The 26102-nt window shown below is 34.8% G+C and overlaps 1 protein-coding gene across 1 annotated transcript in view; it reads right to left on the reverse strand.

The window, feature by feature from the left end:
• LOC132115465 (transmembrane protein 132C-like) overlaps positions 1–26102 on the reverse strand; it is a 212975-nt gene that overhangs the window by 129512 nt on the left and 57361 nt on the right. The gene's annotated exons all lie outside the window — the stretch shown is intronic.

Below are 26102 nucleotides of genomic sequence, written 5' to 3' on the forward strand. Positions count from 1 at the left end.
TTTTAAAATAAAAGCACCCAAAATGCTCACGGTTTCAAAAATACCATTTATTGAACCTAAGCTGCAAGAACTGTTTGTTCTGAAGTTTCTGACGTCATGTATATATGAACACATGACAGCCACAATTACACATCCCCAATGATAATTCAGTGAGAAGCTGATTGAGAAAAAAGTGTTTTATGCTTGTGCTGCATTTATTAAGCATAAGAAGTTTGAGCATAAAAAACTGTAAAACAATAATAACATGGAAAAATAAAGCAATGATGCTGTATGACTCCTTTAAAGAAGTGTGAGGCACATAGCAGTACACATGTAGATAAATATAGATAAATAAGTAAGACATTGGATTAATTATTATCCAAAAATATTATTAATGAAATCCAGGCACTCCTAGTAGCCACATATGGGCAGACTCATATTTCCTGAGTTAACATGTGTTGTGCGGCCGTTCTCTGCTCAGTCCTCCTACACTCTTGTTACAGAGTCAACTCAATTACAAATTGGCAACACAAATCCCATCCCTTAGCAACTAACCCGAAATAGGAGCTAGTGTTGACTTAAGACTGATGAAGCTCTTGTAAATTCAAGACACTAAGTGCCTCATTTCTGCAGCAACAGCAAAGTCCTCTCATGAAGCGTCTGCCAAGCAGCATTTGTCAAATGAGGTGAATTGCGATGTTGATTCAGTGGACACAGCTCTTACAAAGTTTCAGGAATCTGCTTAATCAGTTACAGTTTACAGAAAAGTTGTCATGGTAAATGTTGTCGAGTATGCTACACAATCTCTGACAACAAAGCTTGATTATCATCTAAAAGGCACCAAAACTGTATGTTTTCCACAAACATCCACTTTCCAGGATGACTGCCCATCCATGTTCTCAGTAAAGCCCTTCTGAAATTAATAACAGCCAGGAGACGGGAGTTTGTCTACTTTATGTTGTCTTTCTGATAGGATTGTTACTATGAGGTGGATAACATCTAACAAACTCATCGTGTCTATCTAGCACGTCATGTTGAAGATGTATATAAATTTCAATTTCAGCATGCAACTATTTTTTACAGCTACATTATTGTTCCAGCCACAATAAATCACAACAATGTATATACAATTAAAAATGATTACATATAAATCGTCAGTTTGTTGTTGTACACACATGGAGAGATTTTTCTTTTCATACACAACATCGTGAGATGCAAGAAACATATGGCAAGAAATCGGGAAACTTGTTCATAACAACAGAAGACAACACTTAATTGAACCTTTTCAATAAGTGTGCACTGCAAACCAAGCATTTTTGACGATTGTTTCTGTCCAGTCTGCTCGTTTTATCATGTTTAACCATAGCTGTCATCGATTTCATTGTCTGGCAGTGGCAGCAGATATGCGACCAAAATTTCTAATTTGAGGCTGTATTATGTTGATTCTGGCACACAACATCACAACAAGATGATATTTTAAGCTCCTTACGTAGCTGAATCTTTGCTGGTTTGAGTGGGTCGCCTCCAGTTGACCCTAGCTACCTTTGGTTGATCTGGCTATGTGTCACTCAGAAAACAACAGGCCAATCGGTAGAGAGGCTCATGAATATTAATTAGACAGGCTAAAATCAGCCTGTTCTTAGCAGATCTCCTGAGAAACCTGTAAAAATATAATGAGATGAGTTTCAGTAATTATACCGCAAATATATATTCTTAAGGACATCAAATCGGAAATAAAACTCCAGAAAAGTGTAGAATATGGGACCTTTAAAGAATCATGAAAAGGACCACAATTTCCACGATTTTTTTGAATAATTTTTCTAAATTACAGTTTGTTTGAAGTGATGCACAATAAAACATTTCTCACAATCTTCTTTTTTGTACATCAAAAGTCTCTCTCACTCTCCCTTTTTTTCACACTCTTCACTGACAAGGTTTCTTGGCAAACAACTGTGGTGGAATTTTAATTGTACTTTTTAATGGATAGAAATAATTTTCATGTTTTTCACAAACACTGAAATAGTTTATTTCACTCTTCATTTAGACTGTCATTTTTTTAAAGCAGCAGTAATATTTGCATGATGGAAGTCTAGAAAAAAAGTGAAAATAAAAATATTTATATAAAAGACATTTGGAAAATAATTTTTGAAGGCATGGTGACAGTATAAATGTGACATTCATAAGACAAAGGGGAAAATTTTTTAGTTATAATAAAAATCATCTCCTGAGAGACAAAAGTTATATATATATTAGTATTTGTGTGTGTGTGTGTGTGTGTGTGTGTGTGTAATGTTCAGAAGGATAGGAGTTATTGTTATTTATTATTATCATTCTTCTACACATAGGGTATGTTACATTATCTCCATTTGCTATTTTAGGTTCTGCAGGCTTTGCAGAGATCAAACTGTAATAAAATAGATATAAAATCCTTAAACCACATAGCTTGTGGGTAAAATTCGATTTTATATAAACAGAAGTGTGTTTAGAAAAATGATATATAATCGCCTATTACCAAAATAACAGACAAGGTTATTTTTGTATATAACAAAACCGATTGTGTTCTTCAGTGAATAAGTGCACACGGTGTTGCCAAGTCCACGGTTTAACACTGTTGCCACAGGTTGTTCTTCATGTCTCGAATGCCAAAAAAAATCTATATTTTATCTCCCAAAATGCAATTTTTAACAGGGACCCCCCTCAAAATGTGAATGTGATAGTTTCGGGATAGTTTTTGAGTAGCGATTGGAAAGGTTTTGTTGTGAAAACCTGGCAACCCTGACTGCACATCTTAAGGGACAAAAGGGTAGGCTAACGGTATGTGTCCTGTAGCTGCTCTGTGCAGAAACTCACAGGGGAGAAGGGTCTAGTCTTGACAGCACTTAGATTAGCACTATTTCCTGACATCAGAGCTCGTGAAATGTGATGGATGACAGATGCAAGGTGTATGAACACTGGTCCTCAGGGATTGTCAGGCCTGGATGAGTCAACCATTAGTCTCTATTTCAGACAGCAGCAGACATGGACACACACAAACACACTTACTAACCAGATCACAGTTCTTTGAGAACTTAATGTATTAACTTGCTTATAATTACATAACGTAATATATCATAACATAAAATAACAACATATCATAATATGTAATTACTTTGCTGAAATAGATGGACAGACTTTATAGACCTTAGTCAAGATAGAGTCATATTTAATTTTTGATAGGTATGAAAATGCAGCTGTGAAGAATTGAAGTAAAGTGCATTCTGTGAATTGTACTGTTGTACAATATGTAAACATTTAGTTGACAAAACTTCATAAAACAGTTTTGAAAGCTGTTAAAACTAGGCGATCTAGGACCATTATACAGTGTGTGCCATAGTTAAGATGGATATCACCTCTCATTTTTATCTATGTTAAATTCAATGTTGCATCTAACCTGATTAATGTCTATTGCATCTTTAAATTTAATTCTGAGGTCAAATCTGCAAAAAATGTCATTATAATGCAAAACTTGATCTATGATTACATTTCTGAGTTTGGAACACTACAGAAGGGTGAACTTACATTGAGATGCATGTGAGACCATATAGCAAACATCATTTTTGTTTTCCAGCAAAAGCAAAATAAAAAATCAACTATATTGAGTTTCTAAAAAAGGAAACATTGGACAGATTTTAAGTATTCTAAATGTATAATAAAAGCCCATCACAGCTATATTAACTATTTTATTTATTTACTTATTGTAATTTAATGCCAAGCTAATATAACACAAAGTATAGTTATAGTTATACTTATATATGTGTATATATATATGTATATATATATATATATATATATATACTAGTTTGTGTAGTATAAGACACTTCACCACTAATTCCATGTTATATTGTAAATTCCATTTTTATGTTTAAAGAGGACATCAGATGCAAAATTAAATATCACATGGTGTTTTGATGTTGGCTGAGGAGTATGACCTCATTCTGCTCGGGCCCCGCCCATGGCCACTGACGGACTGTCCCGTATTAGCATATTTCTGCCCTCAGCCATTTGTACACTGTCCACTATTTTCTCCACACACAATCAGCTGTATCACATAAGCAATGCAGGCAAGGAGATCTGCTAGTGTCTGCAGTGTTTCTGCTCAGACAGTTAGTGTAGAGAATAGGGCTAGCAAGAGTTCAATTCCCAGTGAATGCAAGAATTCATTTGAATGAAACATAAGACACTTTGGATAAAAGCATTTGCAAAATGCATACTTGTAAATGTCTGAATTTTCTCTCTAATGAAGAAAAAATAGGAGCACAGCAAAAGACAAAATCAGCGAACCAACCAACCTCAGCAAAATGTTAAATTCTAGAACAGGTGTAATGCCTAGGAAGACCAGAGACTGTTTCGCTTGAATGGAAGTCAATGGAAGAGAAACTTCAGTACTCCGATTAAACTGCCTTTGCGTGGAAACAGTTTGCTAAGCTAATCTTTGCTAATCTTTAACATGCTTTGCTGCTAATCTTCAACATGTGGTGCATGAAAATCACTTTGGAGTGAGCTATAACTGGAGTTTGTTTCAGAAAATGTATATTTCATAAAGAAAGTTGCTATTACCACGATATCCTCTTTCTGATGTCCAGCCTTGATCTACCAAAAATACCCCTGTTTTTCTGGCAAGCAAACACTATGAAGGGCATCTTAAATGGTCCTTTAATTCCTTGTGTATCAACAAAAATAATCTCAAGCGTGTTGATGACCAATATTTGAACTTGATATACAATAAATCTTTTCATTTTGCAATGGATTAAACATCTCTGTGCTAACAATGTATGCAACAGTGAGTTGTATGAATCAGCTCATTCATATGCAAATAGTCTTGTGCATTTACAGGCGTTGATATGATAAAAAGGAGCCAACGGCTAAAATCATTATCTCAGTTCTAACCTTGTCGTCATGAGAATTGTCTTAAAGGTTCATGAGTAACTCATGTCTAAAGGTCCTTTCTGTCTAAAAACCCTTTCAGTTCATCTGTTATTTTGAAGATCTGTGGCATCCATTGCTTTAATGATAGTGTAGAAAGAAGAAAGGTGAAAGACACATATAGGGCAATCTAAAAGATCCCTGTGTGTGGTTTTCTTTGATATGACTAAAGATCTCTTCACTCGGAACATGTTTGGGTTATGTAGCAAGCAAAGAAGAAAGACGAAAGAAATAAAGCGCGCAAGTTAGAGGAACAGAGGATGAGCCGGAGGAGAACAGATCATGAAAGAGAGAAGGGGTGGGGAAGAGTATGTGAATCAACAGAGCCTGCACCTTATCTGCTGCAGATAATGTTCTCAAGTCCTCTCAAAGTCAACATTTTATGAATGACAGAATCATCTGATAGAACGAGCAGAATCTATTGATCCAAATAAGCCATTAGAGAGAGAGAGAGAGAGAGAGAGAGAGAGAGAGAAAGAGATAAAGAAAGCACACTTAAATCAATAACCAGACTGAGACAGGTTCAGTCATTGAAATATGGCATTTAAAATCAAATTTAAACCTGAAAATAAACCTTTTTTTATTATTATTATGACACTAATAGAAGAGAATGGAAGCACATTTTTGATGCTGATCATGAGTCATTGTTCAGACACTCAAGATGCTCTATGAATCATCTCAAATCATGCCGGAGAATATAATCATCGGGTTTGACACAAATCTGAGCAGCTCATGCAGCTTGAGTGCCATTAAAGCAAAAGGGTGACAAATCAAAGTATTACAGATATAATAACATATTTGTACTCAAATATGTGACTCAAAACATAATTTTTAAACTTTAAATGATCTGTCTCTGTTAAAAAAACACAATTAACAAATTTGAACAATGCATTAAGAAAAATTAACAAATTCTGCTTCAAATTTCAGTCAGGTATATGTTTTTTCGACAGTTGTAAAAATAACACAGAAAAATAATTCTAACTCTAATAAGCTCAGTAACTACATCCCAATTCAGAGTGTTCTAAATTACTCAGTGCTATCACTTATAGATGGTATGTTATGAAAATAATAATACAAAATCATTAAGCAGACAGTGGAAGGTTTATGCTTTTGGTCTATATGCTTTATGCTTATTGTCTATAAGCTGTTACACACCATTCTACAAAAAATGTTTGAAATACAGCATGTAAAATTCTGTGGTGTAAAGTATTACTGTACTGTGTCAGTGTCTTTTTGATCCTACATTTTTGATGCTAAGCATCTTTGAGCCTACATTCAGTACAATTACTTACTGGAAGTATTGTTCAAATCAGATACTCTAACCGTTTACTCGAACTATTTAGGTTTTGGTGACTAGTAACTTGTAATGGAATCATTTTCTCACTAAGGTATTTATACTTTCACTTATGTTTTGTTTTCAGGTACTCTTTACAAATTCTCGTGCTTCTCAATGGTAGATGTTTGGCTGGGTTACAGCATCCACCAGCAGGGGCAAAATGCGCCATGCTAACCAGCCAAGCCTTGATCTCTGGGGTGTTCAGTGTCAGGGATTTGGGACCCAGGCATTTGGCAGATTGTAATTCCCTAGCAATGATCCATCGATTAGGCCTAAAGGATCAGGATGAAGAGTGGCACACAAAAGGACCGACCGAACATGGATCAATTTCACTTGCTGATAAGCCATCCTCTCCTGGCATGCCCTTTGGCCTCTCTTTCTAGTGGCTGGATTTCAAAAGCTGAAAAATTGACATTGGAGGAAACAACTCAGTCCAGAAAGGCCAAGACCTTTTGCCAAATGTCAGCCTATTAAATAATCCACAGAAATGTGGATGTGTATGTTGAATGCCACAGCATTGTACATCATGTCTTTTTCATTGTTAATTCCCCACGATGTGGAAATTTGACTTGACTCACTTAAAGAGTTGCAAGTCTGCCTGTTCATTTTTATTCAGTGAAAAGGGCAGAGGTTTCATCTGCAGCGTCTGGTTGATAGTGTTGTCCACTGACATTAAGATGAAGTTTAAGAGACTTCAGATACATTATCTTAATAAAAAGCATAATGAAATTGCAAACCAGAACCTCTGAGATAAAAGCAGTAGAGGCCTCCATTTCAGAAAATACAAATATTATTACTTTATACTTATATACTTTTTATTATAATCAATTTATTTTATATAAATATATATTTATTGTTATTATTATAATTAAAATAGTATATATTGTAAAAAATTACATGATGATATAATATTATATATCACTTTTATGCTACATTTTATTATGTATGTAAAAAAATCCAAAGTTTAAATGCAGATACTACCCATCTGTTCTCCAATGGCAGATTGTGGGAGGAGTGTTCTATGAAACAATTTTGTTCTGTGACACTACTGGCACAAAAATCTCACAAAAGCACCAATTTCCAGTCTGGCGTTTTATTAACTTTTTTTCTATGTCAAAAATAGAATGCCTCCATTTGCTTTCCACTAAAGTAGGAATTTTGATTGTTAATTTTAAATTGCATCTATCCAGGGTCGTCAGGGAAAAAATAAAAAGTTGAAATAAAACCTGGGATGAAAGGAATCCAAAGGGAGGGCAATGTTTATTCAGTCTAAATTCACTCTAAATTAAGTGAAAAGAGCTGTGATCTATCTGTCAGCCTGTAATGATCTATTTAATAAATATGTGATGGGGAAAGTGTGATACAATGCCATTTGTGTCAAATAAATTGCTCAGACAAAGGGGCTTTGATCAAATTCTTTGATTTCCTAATCATGAACGGAAACTGCAGTACTGTCAACAAACTAAAATTAGATAAAGGGAAGTCTGATTTCCCTTCAACAAACTCTTTACAAATCAAGTACATTTCAAACAATTTTTGTGTTTTCATGACAAGGTCACTTAGGACTCATAATGTAAAACATCAATAAGCATTTCAAAACATCATGAAAAGTCAAGACTCAAGGTCAGGATGGTTGAACGTGAATGTTAAGAGTAGCTCTTGTGAGAATCTCTCTTCTCGGTTTTAAATGAGAAATCGTTTTGGCATCATATATGAGCAAATCATCGAAACAGCTCATTTTCCCTTCATGAAAGTAATACAGCTATCAGAGGTGGGTTGAGCACAGTATGAAATTTGTAAAATTGTGTCATCTCGCATCAGCGTGGAGGTTCATCTTTGTGAGTAAGACTAATGAAGCTAGTGTCGCTGTTCCAAATGTGTCTCAGCTTTAGCATTTAACAGGGAGATATTAGCTATAATGGCCTGCAAAAAATACTGAGAAACGGAAACTTTACATTAATTAACAATATATCACTGTAAACAATTAAAGCATAGATCTATTAAGCTGAAAATATAATGCGATTAAAATAATGGAGAATCAATCTGAGGATTAGAATCACATAAAGAGAAATAAAATCCTATTACAAGAAACAACTGAATTAACAATATATTTTCCTCAAGGTGACATTAAGCCTAATGCATTATGATGTTGCCATGGTAAAAACATTAACATTATGTTTCACCACAATACTGCAAGGTGTCAATCTTTGCATATTCTGACTTTTTTTTTTTTTTTAGCCAGCAACAAATAAATCGCATTATGTAATGATATCATAAAAAAATGGTGCCGTGACCCCATTTGTTACAAACACCAATTATCAATTTGGTTGTAACCTTAAGGTGAATGAAGATTCAAATGTTAATCCCACACAATCTAGGATGTTACTTATTTTATAAAGCCAACGCAATGTTATGCCATTATGCAACCAGAGAAAAGAAACATCTGTTTAGTGTATATATATAAATATCAGCAGTAAAGCCTGAAATAGGGCAAAGGTTGCCAGGGCGCTTTCATCCCAGCAAATGAAAAACAAAGTAACCACTATCCCAGATCTCTTCTATCTCGACTTGAGTGGAGTCAAGTGCACCAAATCCAGATTAACCTCAGGGTGAAGCCAGACTGTCATGCAACACATCTGAGATAAAACAGGGGAGGCGATGAGGTGCTTCATCTTTGACTAATCTGATATTTCAGCGAGGGCTCTAAGGAGGCGGCGGGAGGACATGAAGGATGGTGGAAGGGATTGAGAAGCATACCAGTGGGCTTAAACACAGTATGTGGGGAAGATAATATCGTCCAGGTTAAAAGAGATAATCCACTAATCTGATATTGTAGACAGACCTCTTAGACCACCAGAAATGGACTTGAATCATGAGAAGGGGAGAGGGGCGTTAAGAGGTTGTGCAGATGCAGGTTCTATGATGAAAGGTAATTGTGACACAAGAAAAACAACAAGCAACATGTTTGAGTCCAAATTTAGTGCAACAGTGCCTGTATACTAGGTAGGTTTCAGAACAGTTTTCCCATTTTTTTTTAAAGGATTTTTTTAAATAATGGTTTTGAGTACCAAAGCAACCAGCTCTGAAATGAATCACATTAAAAACTTTGATTTAAAAAAGGATGATATTCTCCAAATACCATGTTAGAATTAATATATATATATATATATTAGTGGTGGGCATAGATTAATTTTTTTAATCTAGATTAATCTCACTGTGATCTTGAAATTAATCTAGATTAGTCTATATTAAAATGGCTCATTTGAATTCTGCCGAAGGCATTCAGAATATGTGTGTTACCCAAATAAAACTGACAAACAGTAAGTCTTTGAGAAGGAGTTTATCAAGCTAGGTGGTGCATTAGAAAAGGGGCTCATCTCCTGTTTCCAAAATGCATCACAAAGTGCTTGAAAAAGCTGTAAACTAATTCCACATTGCACAAGGTGCAAACAACCTTACACCTGTTTCACACATACTCCGTGTGCAGTGCGAATGCGTTGCATATTTTTTTACGCACCCATGTTGACAGATTCCAGTTGCGTTCCAGGAGCGTTGCGTCTGCAGCAGTGCAGCAATCGTTTACGTACCGAGTAGCGAACTGCAAACGGGCCCTGTGTGAAAGCACATCGAGTCCGTGCTGCACCACATACTGCATATGAAGTGAAGTGAAGTGAAGTGAAGTGAAGTGAAGTGAAGCATATGCTTTGCAGACGGAGAAGACGGGGACCCGGTTAAGGTTGTACCAGTGGGCCCTGTTTGAAATTGTTTAATTTGTATGTTCGTTTATTTTTATTTATTTGTGCTATTTACACAATGTTTAAGTTTTTTTCAAGTTTGTAGGTGTCAAGGTACAGAAACCAAATAATTAAATTTAAAATAGCACTGGATAGTCTTCAATGTAAAAATTAAATATACAATCAAACCTACATTTATTCATACACCTTCAACATTTCTCACATTATTACAGTTTTGCCATATATATCAAAAATTATATCTGGTGTCTGAATAATTTTTGGTTTGACTGTTAAAACTACAAAGTAATTCAGTCAAGAGCAGTGAGTGATTTTCATTTTCATTTTCTTGGATTAAAATTACAGTAGCAGTAGCTAAATTAGGCGGGGTCACTTTAAGAGACGATGAACGCATCCCATTTTTGTCCTCAACTGTTTACTTTCACTTAAGAAATAACTGACAGTTTTTTCGAGCATAATTTTCAAGGTGGATATTTTGACATATTTTGTATGTATTTGTCGGCACAAGAGCAAAAATAAGCAAATTCGATGTTCAAGTGTTTTGAGACGCCTTTCTCTGCGTGAGCCCTGAACACCAGAACACCGCGAGTACTGAATTGGGCTCTTTCACATCTTTTTGTTTGTTCAAACTGCGATTTGTATTTGTTCAGGTTCAGGTTCAGGTGACGATGCGAGGCAGTGGCCCGTCAACTGTCCTGAGCATCTTTTTAGGCTGGCCTCAGCCAGTCGGTTAAATAAAATATCAAGGTGAAAGTGATCATAGCTTGCTTAGTATAGACCCAGCTCCCAACCCAACTTTGAGAATAGATTAATGGCGATATTTTTTTATCACCCGATAAGAGTCTCCCATTAACGCAGCACGTTAACGCCGATAACGGCCGACCACTAATATATATATATATATATATATATATATATATATATATATATATATATAGAGAGAGAGAGAGAGAGAGAGAGAGAGAGAGAGTATATGTATAGAGTTAATGTATAGAGACTTAATTATATCATTTGTAATGCAACTAATAAACTGTATGTATTTATAATATAATATAATATAATATAATATATATTTGATATTTATCTTTCATTCATGGATAGAGTTAATCCATTACACAGTAAAATGGATATAAAATTGAAAATGAACTTAAATAAAACAGAATAAAAAATAAATGTGTCTTTAACTATGGGGGATTATTAGTGGGAGGGACAGTCTCCTCACCAAAAGCATGAAAACGTATACAAACTAATAAGTTTAATATACTTAATTTTCCAAATGGAAGATTTTGTTTGATTTTTAAGATTATATTGCTACGGAGAAAGCCACCTTTTTTTAATGAGATGTTTATCACTTAAAAAAAAAAAAAAGATATCAAACATGATAAAATCATATATTTGGATTGCAACAGATTAAGTTAACACTGCAATTTAGTTTCTTTGGCACATTTATGGAGCAAATGACTCCAGATTTTTTTCCAGAAAGAGATTTTGTCATTGGGTTGTTTTCTGCAGACTGTAAGGCACTGTTGTGACTCATTCTCTCCAGAGCCAAGAACAGGAATTATAGCACAGCATAGGCCCCCGGTGTTTCTGTTTTCTTTCCTGAATCTGTGTCGCAGATGTGGGGCACACTGAGAATACATCTGACATCCCAAGGAATATCAAAATAAATAAATAAACAAAAGGAAATAAAAGAAAAATGGAACACTGCCAGAGGAAAATGCTACAAGGCTCGTGTGTGGGATTTTTCAGTGCAAACCTAGTTTAGTACACCAAGATGAGTTTTCTCACAAACACTGTATCGTATAAACTCATATAAAAATATGCATACCCGTTAGATTACTACTCTTATACTAAAATATATAAAAAAAATAAAAAAGATGTGACCTTTTATTTAAAGTCTGGTGTTTTACCAAAAGACATTTTTTATTGTTTTGTATATTATTTATTTAAAGATTAATTGCTATTACTTGGTTCTATAAAAACTTATTTTTAAGAATTAAAAAAAAAATACACACACAACCACCCACTCACACACACAAACACACACACACATTATATGGTCAAAACAGGACAAAACTGGGACATACTTGCTAATTATTGAAATCACGTGCTTCAATCAGACCCATTGTCACATGTTTATAAAACCAAGCACCTAGCCATGCAATCTGCATTTACAAACATTTGTGGAAAAAAAAATGTTGCTCTGAAAAGCTCACTGATTTCAAGTATGGCAGTCATTTAATGCTAGATATCACACAGCCAACTCTAAGTGGCATTACTGGAAAATGGAAGCATTTAGGAACAGCACCTACTCCAGCAGAAAACCACATAAAGTCACAGACCAATTGCTGAGTCGATGCATTAAAGAACTGGACCACTAGAAAATGCAGGCCATATTCAAACCCACATTTCCCATATTAACACCATGGACACATCTACTACACCACGGGTCCGACCTTTGTAAGCCATATTATATTTTATATTAATTTTGTATTATGAGAGAAGAGTGAAACCACACAGTGAATCAAGATTGATACAAGAAACATTTAACTTGCACAGTATAGGAGATAGTTGCCTGTGATATCATACAAAATTATATGAAATTATATAATTTCTAATTATATTTATAAATATTTAAAAGCAGGCCTCAATGGACCAGTCAGAGTCAATATTTGGTCTTGTTTAGCAGACAAATATTAGGTAGTATAGCGTAGCAGAACTATCTATATTTTCCCCATTGATGCTAATTCATAGTGACACCTCCACCGTATACAGTTAAGAAATGATGCTAACCTTTCCTAAAGCATGCATATCATAGATTTACTTATCAGGATTCTTGGTCCAAATCATTCAGCCTTAGTATCATCTGATAAAGACACAAGTGACATATTGGCTCTGGAGCAAATCTGGCGCTTGTGTTATCAAATCTGCTTGTTAATAAAAATGTAAGAACGTATTAGGCTTAAGTCCAACAAGTGAACTCAGCGTAAAGACACTGCTGCTTTGCTTCACCTCTTGACCCAGAACTATGGCAGCATGTTATTAGATACGTGAGGGGAATGCAGGCAATATAAAAATAAAAGACTTAGCCATACATGAATATTGCTTCTAAAAACTGACTTAATTAAAATATAAGGTTATCATGAGTAAAGCCTAAGAGATTGATTTCAGTTAGGAAGATACACAAGCAAAAACTGGGTCCAACCGGTGAAAGGTGTTCAATTTGAAATTGATTTTTTATTTTATTTTACTTTTTTACTGTGAAACAACATTTTAATTTTCATGAGCCTCAGTAGCCAGTAGCAATATATATATATATATATATATATATTAGGGGTGTAACGGTACGTGTATTCGTACCGGACCGTTTCGGTACAGGGCTTTCGGTACGGTGCACGTGTGCACCGAATGACCGAATGCAATATTTTGTGTGCGGAACATATACATTTTCGTGTTTCCAAACAAACATATTAAGTGGCGGAAGTCTCCGCGTTCAGCGCAAATCCCGCCCTGCAGCTGATTCTAAGGCCGGTGACACACTGGCTGCGTGGCGTGAGCATTTCGTTTCTGCTGTTTGTCAGTTGCTTGACGGCTGCTTCGCGTTTTCTGTGTCTTTACACACCAGAATCGAGCCTGACGCTGCGCTGGCACGCTGCTGCTGCTGCTGTAGGTGACATAGAGGGAGGTCACTGACAGACCAGGCTCTTGTCTTCACGACAACAATATCTATACTTCATGTTGAGCATAAATATAAAGCCTACTGATAAAGGACACCGTCAACAGTATTGACGGCAAAATAGACTATGTTTGACAGGTGCAATATGCCAGTGTGTCACCGGCCTAAGGTTTTCAAAAGGCATCACGCGAGTGTGAGCATCACTACAACTAGGAAAAAAACGATTGTAACTCAAACGCAGCTCCCGTCTGCATTTAAACAGACCTTTGCTCTTAATTTCTATCGGTCCAACGCAATAACGAAATCTGAGCAGGTCTAAAAACTGAAACTGTTGATGCTGCACTTTACACTTGGGAAAAGTTATATTTATTTTTTAAATACGAGCAGGCCTACAAGCTGGGATTGGTAATGCTGCACTGTAATCATAGTTATTTATATTTTTCATTATATTTTATTATATGATATTGGTTTGAGACTGATTTTATTTAGTGGAGAAATTTGCAGCAGTATTTTATTTCTTATTCTTTTTTTATTTTATATATATTTTATTTAAAATTATTTAAAAAAGTGTAAACAAATTGTTAAAAAAAAGTTTAAACAACCTGCAGTTTAATGTTTGCATTTCTTTCCCTTACTGTACCGAAAATGAACCGAACCGTGACTTTAAAACCGAGGTACATACCGAACCGTGATTTTTGCGTACCGTTACACTCCTAAATAAAACAGATTACTGGAATATGAATGTTTTACAATTAAATACCATCGCAGTCTTATACTTCAAAATTTCATGTTTACTTTTTTTTTTTTTTTTTTTGACTTGTAGCCCTTCAGAATAATAATAATAATAATAATATTTTATTCCGAATTTTTATTCAGAAATCAAGGATATGTTCATCATAGAAAAGGGTATTTAAGTCTATGTATGTGTGAACTGCATTAATTGCATTGCATTTAACGTATTTCTGTACAAATAAATATGTGACTGACCCGTATACTTTGTGTGCATGAACACAGGCATGCAGGTGTTATTTAAAAGTATTATGTAAATGCTTGATCATCAAGTAACTATAGACGAATCCATCACACAAGCAGGCATGCATTGTTACACGATTTAATACAGTGTGATAAACCACAAAATGAAGATGATTTGCATTTCCAATTATGCATTTAAAGACTAATTGGTAATAGTAAAGGCTGGTTGATCCCACTATTAATGAAATTTTAATCTCCTGAATATGTGGGCTACATCAGCATGCTTTAGAGTCATTTACTGGATTTATCAAAAAATTAAGGAAAATGCTGCCAAGAATATTCTGTCCTATTAAAAAAGGAAGCCCATTAAACATTCAATCATGCAAATCATTGATATGAAAGTTATTTAAAGCAAGTGATTATAAAAATGCAGCATAATATGAAATTATTTAGTACATTTGCAACCGAAAACATAGCACACTGTGGCACAACCCAAAGACAGGGATATTGACACTGTAAGACATGGAAAAAAGCCAAAAAAAAACATGTAAGATAAGAGAAGAGCTTTACTATACTACAATCACAGGTAAATCTTTTTTTTCTATACTAAGGGAAAAACCAAGCCTATGGCTCGGAGAGGCTGTGCAAACACTCATGAGATCTCCTCATCAGCAGGATGCTAATCTGTTGGTTTTGGCTTACTTAGTTGCTAGGAAATGACAATGTTACAATGTTTGGCAAACTAGTGTGTCATGTCACTTCTTCGGGAAGCCGCGAGAGAAAGACATTTATTCTAATGTACCAGTAGGAGAGTGGAGGGTCATAGGAGTAACATTAACAGATTATTTAGGCTCTGCATCACTTCTTTCTGTCGGATAGAAATGTCATGTGGATTGTGCTCATTCTAATCTTTTTTTCTATTGCACTGTTTATACAACGGATTTTGGTATCAAACGGTCACATAGATTGTGTACTGATTTTTGGGATGCAGGTGTCTAAATACTAATACTAATAGTTAATAAATTGCTGTATTCTGCCAGATTCTTATGTTCAAATTAAGTGCTTTCAAAGTAGGAATGCAAAATACACTAGAACCATAATCTAATATTAGATGATTTGTAATTTATTGTCATTGGCTGATATTGTATTTTAACTGTGCATTCTAATTTGCCAAATCTTTACATTTATTTCAGTTTTGACATTTGACTGATTATTATGAAGTTGAACTTTACAATTTAATTTCTTTACAGTAAATTGCCTAAGCAAAATGTCTGTACTTAACAGTATAATAACTGTTTGTAAAAATCTCGCGTTGTTCATAGAATCTTCAAATTCTTCAATTTCCAGATGACTATAAACCAATTTCAGTGTTTGCAAACAGTGATGACGGCTTTTTATTGTGGCGGATCTGGTGGCAGAAAATGCCAGTTTTAACATAGCAGTCCATGCAAGCTATGAAATAAAAGAATAATAAAGGTGATTTTAAAAGTTCTGGCTTTTTTCTTGCAATTTACTGATTATATCTCACAATTTTGGTAAGAAAAGTAAACTCGTCATTCTCTCTTTTTCCCTCGGCTCAGAATCATGAGTTTATAAACCCACACTTCTGGCTTTTTTCCCCTCAGAATTGACAAACTTGCAATTGTTGAGTTGTGTCAAGATTTATGTCTGAACTAGGATATAAACTTGCATTTGCAAGAGAAAAAAGTCAGAATTGTGGGTTAAAATAGGTAATGTGTATGTAAAATGTTTAAATGGTCATGTGACTGTAGGGCTAATACAATATATCCCCTATGTGAATATTATATAGACCTATTGTCTATATAAATTATGCTTTAACAGCATAAATTATGCTGTCAAAATTATGCTTTAAAAGTAGGGTAATCGTAGCAGGTTTCATCCATAGTTTGTCCGTTTAAACATCTGTGGTTTGCTTCAAATTGCGTTTTTGATGACAATATTATATTAAAATGATTTGACAAATCTGCCATCCAAAGGCACCACAATAAAAAAATTTTTGTCTTATTTCATGGATTTTAACTGTTTCCTTACTGTAACTGTGACATCTACTCCAAATTGGTCTAAACATACAGTACCTTTCCTTTAAACCCGTACTATTTAATTGAATGGAAGTGATTCATAAAAATGTGTTTAACATTTTTTTTTAAATCTCTCTCTCTCTCTCTCTCTCATTTAATTTATCAGAAGTACCAAAGTACATGTGTGTGTGTGTGTGTATCCATTCAGATGCACATCTGTTTGACAAGAGAAACGCTTGAGTTTCATGAAACTCATTTCTGGCTTTCATCTTTAAGTTACTTCTTAGCTTTAGCTACAATTACCTAGCAACCAAACTATCCGTACAAACCAGTTGATGAAATGTCAAAAAAACTTGAATGTGACTAAACATCACTTAATGTTCAGAAATAATGAGCTCTCGCTGGCCAGTCGTAATCAAGTATAATCATCAGCGTTAAGGAATAGTTCAAAATGTGCAGGTGCTTGTTCTGGTGCATGTTTGGATCTGCTCGGTCTGTTAATTAGATGGTCCTAGAGCTTGAACACATTAGTGAGGGTTTCTGAGTCACGATGAGCAGAAGAAACAGATGTTGATGAGAGGTCAGAGGACTGGTCGTGGCGAGGAGTAAGCGAAGGGTTTCCAATTAGCAGTTGCTATATTAAGTACTATAGGTGTCCATTAGTCTGTGAGCATAAGCTTGTGAAGGGCAAGTTCCTTATCTTCTACTTCTGTTAGAGAACAAACATTCAGTGACTCTAAAAAAGGCTGCAACATACTAACAAAGGAGTCCAGTTAAAAAAGGTTACAGTTTTGCTTACTTAAAAAAATACATTAATTTATTTAAATACATAATAAAAAACAAAAATTAATGTGATCTTCACTATTTATTGGTTCAGATATATTTTTAAAAACGTAACGCCACAGTTCCATTGCAACCAAACCAAAATATGTGCAAAATATGCAAATGTGCCTGGAGAGATTCTGTATGGCAGAATGGTCTCAGATCCCTTGCCATGTATGTTTTCAATGAGAACATAGTTTTTTGTTAATATCTTGAGCAAAAAATCAAAATGTTAAACAATTAAAAATTTTTATTTATTTATTTTTTTACAGCCTTCTTTGCTCACATTTACCAAGGGTGCCAATATTAGTGGAAAGGGCACTGTATTCACATTTATGCATTTAGCAGATGCTTTTATCCATAGCAACTCATGATGCATTGATGTCATGTCTACCCAGAATTGAACCCCTGACCTTGCTGTTGTTATTGCTACACTCTTCTATTAGAACTACAGAAATGCCGATATAACAGTCAGTGTGACAGTAAAACCTCAATCATTTTTATAATAATAGATTTATGTCTGTTTTAATGGCTGTTACATACTGTGAAACTGCTTTTGCACAGATGCCAGATATTTGTTACAAAAAAAATAAAAAAATACAATTTCAAACATGAAGAGAATATCATCAAATGGGATAAAATCTGTTTTATTTGTGTGCCAGCCAGTGCAGTGCAGCTGTAGACGGGTCCAGCTGAGGGTGAGGTGACTGCAGTAGTTAACTTCTGTCCATCAGTGTGTATAATGAGGCAGAATCCCAGATAATGTGCCCACTGATGCACTGCCTTTTAAAGATGGGGCGAATTGATTCCCTTTAAGTAGACTCTGCTTTTGGTATTCACACACTCACTTGATGTAAACAAACACACAAATACGCACTCACACATACGAGTACAAATCTCCCTCGCTTTTTTCTATTAAGCACAACTGACAGTCTCTGAATCCGGTGTTCAGCATCAAAATGCTCTGTAGAATGTTCTTAGTGGGAGGGTGAAGGATTAAAATAACAAAAACCGTTCGAGAAACACAAACTATTTATCTTGCCAGTTCTTGCACATCCAAAGTATAGAAAAAGACTATGACACAAATATTCATCTAACTTAAGGTACTTTTTCCAACTCTATTTTCTGAAGCTGTAAATAAAACAGATTACTGGAGTATGTATGTTTTACAATTAAATACCACTGCTGTCTAATACTTCAAAATTTCATGTTTAATTCAATGTGTTAATTGCTGTGTCTTTATAACTATAAAAAAAAATTATAACTATAAAAAAAAAAATCTGAATAAAAATGATTTCACCACAATTTTCTTTTTGGTGTACAGACATAATTATGACTGGCTACTTTATGAGCTGCAGCCATAAATATTTACCCCTCGGTAAAGTGTTTATTGCTAGTCCATCGTGCATCATAAATCACACATGACTTATGATGCCTGCAGAGGTAACCACATTGATGGACAGCTTTTCAGAAATCATTGTATAATGGATTAATCTTCTGGATGACTGCACAGAATGCTGAACTGGATTTATCAATATCTTTGTGGAACACAATCAAGCCCAATTCTGTTTGAAATTCAATTCTGTTTGAAAAAATCATTAGCATTCCATTAGCATGGAAATATTGTTGTTATTTACTGGCTCATGTCATTCCAAACCAATGCAGCTGACTTTCTTCTATGGAACAGAGATGTCCGGGTTCTGAATGTATGAGTCTTTTTTGTTAGATCTTTTCAATGAATCAGTTGAACCAGTTTATTAAACCAGTCTGAATCAAGTTTTATAATACCTGAAAAAGCTATTTGTTAGTGGTCCCATTCATCGTAACTGGCCCAGGACCTCCAGAGGTACATTACATGATTTGAAACCTGTTTTTTATTTTTATTTTTTTATCTAGGGATCAGAAAAGGAAATAAGCTGCATAGACCAAACTTTTAAAGCAGTATTATGTCCTTTTTGAAACTTCGTTTCTCAGTCACTGTATTAGAACAAAACGATCAGTACAAATTTCAGAAGTTTTGCAGAAGAAGAAATTTAGAAAGAAAGTCAAATGGGTTTTAACCACATGATGGTGAGTAAAAGAGGACATAATTTTATCATTTTTACTCAATGAATGAAATTTTTACTGAAGATAAAGGCAACAGTGAAACGGCAAGTCTGTCAGAGTGGTTAATGAGACTCAGTCAGCAAATGTACTTTTTCATAATAAATAAAGTGCACTTAAATGAAGGGGTTAAAGTGGGCCAGAACGGTCCTGAACTGTGTTCCGACACGTCAGATAAATTAATAAATAAATAGATTCATTAATATCAATGGTAGAGCGATGGTAGGCTATAGTTTAAAAAAAGTTGCATGTGCACTGTCAAATTGCAGCCAGCCTGGTGCTTCTGATCTGAAGGAGTCTTTACGCATCAAGTAATATCACCCCCTGGTCCCGCCTTCACAAATACGCTTCCCGACCTGTGTTATGTTCTCAGTCACGGTTCTCCTGTCAGTTGCTGTTCTAGCCAAAGCTAGTGGATGTTGCAATGGAGTTAAAAGTCTAAGGTGAAGTAGGCTAATGTCTAATCAGGGGAAGTCGTGGCCTAATGGTTAGAGAGTCGGACTCCCAATCGAAAGGTTGTGAGTTCGAGTCCCGGGCCGGCAGGAATTGTGGGTGGGGGGAGTGCATGTACAGTTCTCTCTCCACCTTCAATACCACGACTTAGGTGCCCTTGAGCAAGGCATCGAACCCCCAACTGCTCCCCGGGCGCCGCAGCATAAATGGCTGCCCACTGCTCCGGGTGTGTGCTCACAGTGTGTGTGTGTGTTCACTGCTCTGTGTGTGTGCATTTCGGATGGGTTAAATGCAGAGCACAAATTCTGAGTATGGGTCACCATACTTGGCTGAATGTCACTTTCACTTTGTCAAATTTCCATAATTTAGACAGGACAACAAACACAAGTTAAAGAACGAGCAAGGCTCCGAGTTAGACTATTATTTGCAGGGCAGTATGGCTCTGTTCATCAGCTAGTCAATGAGGAATTCACCAAGGATATTTTTGTAAACAAAAACTGAAACTAAGACTTAAACTATTGGTCAAAAAATTATTTTTTGTAAACTGGAACAATAAAAAAAGCACAATAAATGAAAAACGAAACAAAACTAACAACAGTTACTGAAATAAAATATTAATTAGCAAAAATCAATAAACGTTTTCGTTATTAATAAGCTCTTTGCTGTGGCAGAAAATCTGGCCTGTGGCTGTTTAGGGAAATGCCTGTTCGCACGTGAAGTTGCTGAGGCGATTAACCGCTCAATAAAGGACCGTAACCTTGAACACATCGCTAACGTTGTTAGTCCTAAGCAGCTGATCATAAAGGATGCGTCTGTGGCAGTGAAATGGAAAATAACACTGGTTATGAGACAGATGTTGAACTTTAAACTTGAGCGCTGCATTTTTATCTTGTGCGAGACGCGGGTGCAACAGCAAAACAAGCACAACAAAATAAAAAATTATCTGAAATTAACATCACAATAACACCTCTGAACGCTAAACTAAAAATCCAAAAGGTGTGTGCACTGATGTTCATTTTTTTGGTTGGGCCTCCTGTGAATCAGTGGAATCCACAGAAATATGTAAAGAAATGGGTGCTCACAAGAAGAGCAGCTGATCACACAGCCTGTCCACAAAGGAAACCAGTGCAAATCAAGTCACAGCACCAGTCAATATGGGAGCAATTTTGAGTGGATGTGACAATAGCCACAATATTTGGACCTTCATAGATTGTTGTTTGTTGTTGTCATTGTTTCTCATGTTTCATGATGCAACAAAACTTTTGATTCTGCATTTTGACTTTGACTCTGCAAAAGGGCTATCTAGGTTGTGAATTATTTCTGTTAAAGTTGTCTTCAGCCATTTTGGTGTGTTAAATTTGATTCAGTTTCGGACTTCTCATTTTTATGCTTAAATATACATTGTGATAAACAAGGTTGTGTTCCATATTGTGGTGTTCAGCAATTTTCTGAAAAAAAAAAAAAAAAAACTTAAAAATATAAAGTAAATAAGTATTGTGATACTTGGTGCCACAGTGACACTCTTGTCCCAAAAACAATTAAAAAAAGTTACTTCATAGTTATTTTTCTTGAACCCTAACTAATAGATAATTAATAATTGTTCTTCAGTAGGTATGACAGAATTCATTAGTTATTGATTAGCTAACTGTTACTTAACACAATCATAAAATTGTATTACATACTGATTAATTAACATATCTTCCCTATAGTAGTTAACAGTAGTGAGTTAAGTGTTAATGAAACATTACCTGTTAGTTCTTCAATAATTCCTTATTAGTTATGTAGTAAGAAACAGTATTCTAAAGTGTTACCGGAAATCTTACATGGTTTTAAATTTAAATGCTAGTTCGAACAAGGTCATAATTGTAGACCAATAATTCATGGGATTCATCTCAGAAGCAGGCTAGTTTACTTTAATGTATGTAAAGTAATATGCAGTCTCTCTCTCTCTCTCTCTCTCTCTCTCTCTCTCTCTCTCTCTCTCTCTCTCTTTCTCTCTCCTCTTCATAACTCTGGAAGGACTATTTCAGTCTAGTACAAAAGCTGCTTTTGAGGATAAAAAATTAGGATTCTGTTTATGTCAGCCATTTACGAATATCCGTATGATACATAATTCACACTCAAGCTATGAAATTGTATGATTCATGAAGCTTAAGTGAACAAGGAAAACAATAATCTCTTTTCTTGTAGGGAAAAATGCCAGTGCAGTTGCCTCAGCAGACACAGATGACACAGATGATGAACACAGATTATAGAGCAATATCTACACACACTAAAAACAGCACACCGCTAGATCCAGAGCGGGGAGCTGATGCAAACAAGCATTCCTTTTCCTTAATTCTTTTTAAGAAACTCAAACGGCTCATTTAAATAGTTTTCTTGCAAAAGGAAGGAACTTTCTTTAGTCAGCCATGAGAATAAAAACAGTGTGCATATGAAGCATGGGGAATAAGAGTTGCTGCTTTCATCTTGAGGCTGAAATTGGAAAATCTTGCTGATACAAAAGCAAATCAAAGCAACTTAGCAACTTGCATGCAGTCCTCCAGTTACCTGCCGACAGAGCAAGTGTATTACAGAGAGAGAGCGATGCAAGATTTAGCTATTGATTGTGATGAGGGAAATAAATTCTTGCAAAGTGTGCTGTGTTTCATCAATGCCTTGGGAAAAAAAAAACAATTGCTATCTCAAAGACCTCAGTGCTAGATATATATATATATATAGCACAAACAGATGTTGCCTAAAGAACACTACATCACTCGATAGAAAAGATTACATCAGATTGCAAGAGCTTTGAATAAAGGGTCTGTACCAGCTGTGACTCATGACTGAACCTTTATTACTTCAGTTCAAGAGCAGAAAGGTGCATAATAAGTTGCTTAAAAATTGGTGTCGAAATTGAAAAAGACAAAAGGAGTCTTGAAAGACAAAAAAAACACAATTTCAAAGTAAATGTGCTTTCCTATTACATTAAATCCAATTTCAATATACTTTACAATTCAAAAGTCTAGAATTAGCTTTATTAGTGAAATAGTCTGTGCAAACACACAAGGAATTTGTTGTGTTTTTTAGGAGTTCTAAGTGAATACAGTACAATCATGGCATAAGAACAGAAACAACAATCAAAAAAGTTTGGGGTTTAAGGGGTTAAAGGTTTGGGGGGTTAAAATATCTTTAGTCTTTTATGCTCACCATAGCTGTAAAAACTGTAATGTTGTTGTATTGTTGCTATTTTCATGTATTTTAACATTTATTCCTGTGATGCAAAGCTGAATTTTCAGCATCTTTACTCCAGACTTCAGTGTCAAACTTATCTTCAGAAATCATTATAATATACTGATATATTTATTATTTTCTTATCAATATTGTAGACATATTCCACTGCATATATATATACATTAGATTTTTTAAATATACTTTTATATTGCAATACATAATTTCACATACAATCTTTAAATTACTGTATAAAATAAAGACAGTATATATATATATATATATATATATATATATATATATATACTAGAGTCTAGTCTGGAGTCTCAAGCTGACGAGTTGAATCAGGTGTTTTAGATGAGGGAGACAGTGTGCTGCTCGAGAACAGTTTCAAAAACCACTGCATTTCAGAGAAATGTTCTTAAATCTGACTCTGACTATACAAATACTTGCATGCACAGTTTTAAGGCAGCTTCAATCATCTTATATAAATATCATTTTCAGGATTCGATTGATAGAAAGTTCAAAAGAACAGTATTCATTTGAAATACATTATTATTCACATTTACATTATGCATTTTTACTATCAATTTTGATAAATGTAATGTGTCCTTGCTGAATAAAAGTAACACATTAGCAAAAAAAAAAAAAAAAAAAAAACTGATCCCAAACCTTTGATCAGTAGAGTAAACAGCAATAATCAATTATGATATCAGAGGTCAGAAACACTGAATCTCCATAGTTGCACTGAAAATATTCAGTATTATTTAACACTAAATGCAGATATTCAGCAACAAATCTCAATAACTAGAACAACCAGGCACATCATAAATATCATAACAAATACAGTATACTGAAATATAATTCAGCCGATGTGGGTGAGGTTAACATTTGATCATGTCTTAGTAAGCTAATACACATTGACAGCCATAATGATCATATGCAGCAATCACTGTAGAGCTACAATTGCAACATAAAAGCACCATTTCTGAAAACTGTATGACTCATAGAAAGCAAGCCTTACAGTTGCAGGCTTCAACTAATTATGTACGTACAGTAGTTGGTGCATTGCACTCTGCAGTGGTATTAGATTATATTCCTTCATTTTTTAAAAGCTTATGCGTTTTTCTGACCTGAATTTCTGCCAAAATTATTTTAAAAGTGGGCACCTTTTGAATCGGAACAAGCGATACACAGTGACACCTCTACTGAACTAAAAGGATTATGCATGAGAAGAGAAATAAAATAATTTCAACAAAATTGCTTTTTGTTTTTTCAGTGAGTGTGTGTGGGTCAGTTTTTGCCTACATTGTGGACTGAAAGTCAATATATGTCCCCATTACGACAAAAAAACTAATGTGTGTGTAGATTTGGAAGATTAGCCCTCTTACATATGGAATAAGATTGTTTACTCGGGGACAGGCTGATTTCTTATTTTGGAGTTAGGCAGTGGATGTTTCACAGGCTCGACTTCTGTGGGATGCTTTCCACACAGCCTAAAGTAAAAATTATTATAACCAGATTTGGATGTTTTTGTTCATTTTTTGTTTAACTGCTGAGAACAAAAAAATCTCAAATAAATAACCAGAAAAAGAGTGTAAAGGTAGAAAAAAGCATCCATCCATACAGTAATACAGACATACAATTCATCAATTCATCATCAGTAATTCATCATCAAATCTTACTTAATGCAGAGTGCATTATGTAAATAAGCCAAACTGATTTGAGAAAATATACTCAATTTTAAACTACAATTATATTTTTTTCTAATTAAAGTAGCAACAGATATGCAACACAAAATGAATCAAAATATATATCAGTGTTTAAATTTCATCCAGCAGAAGAGACATATGACTCTTCACACTCGTAAAATAAATAAATAAATAAATAAATAAATATCATGATGTCATGGCTCGATTGATACTCAGCAGCTCATGAAAAACATTTAATGGATCATTAATACTTCAAATTAGTGAATTAGTTTCCTTCAAGTTCCTATAATGATCTTCTGTAGATTATTTAATACTGATTTAGTTTAAAGCTGTACATCAATAATTCATCAGATGATAATGTTATACTTGAGAAAATTAAAGCATGATTTTGCCAGTCATATGGCCTTTTCAACATGCATATAACTATACAACCACAAAATATTTTATTCATGAATCGTTTTTCCATAAATTGCAGTACAGTAACCACACATAAATACAGGTCCAATCATATCTTAGTAGAGTGGTTGCTGATCACGAAACACATGGACAAACCAAGTATTAATTTCACACAATCTTCCACATGAAAACCAGCATAAATAAATGTAAAACCCACGAAAACAACCTCTAATTTGCCCTTTCTCTATTTTTTTACAAGTTCAATCATGAAGTCATCAAAAAACCCCAGCTGACATCCATATACTAGCTGATTTTCTTCCACTCTTATCTCTGCTAGTGTTTCTTAGCTTCCCTGCACATGCAAGGTTGACAAATTGGCTTGACCTCTTATCAAGTTGGGTCTCATATGGTTTATAAATGTTCTTGCCCTCTGAGTTTACAATCGGACGAGCTTGCAGTCATTACGCAAATGGAGGCACATTCTAATTGACGACATCTTCATTTGCATTGTGTGTTAATTACCCAAATCACTTAGCCACATCTGCAAATTCTAATTAGTACCTGCAGATTCAGTGCTGCTAGATGTTTCCACCTGAAAATAAAGATGTCTTTCTTTCTGCGATGGTAAACAAAAAGCATGGTTAAATCAAGTAAAGGAACCATGAAGTGAAAATTCACCTCAGACAC

The sequence above is a fragment of the Carassius carassius genome, chromosome 34 (genome assembly GCF_963082965.1).
Source record: "Carassius carassius chromosome 34, fCarCar2.1, whole genome shotgun sequence".
Classification (NCBI taxonomy): domain Eukaryota; kingdom Metazoa; phylum Chordata; class Actinopteri; order Cypriniformes; family Cyprinidae; genus Carassius; species Carassius carassius.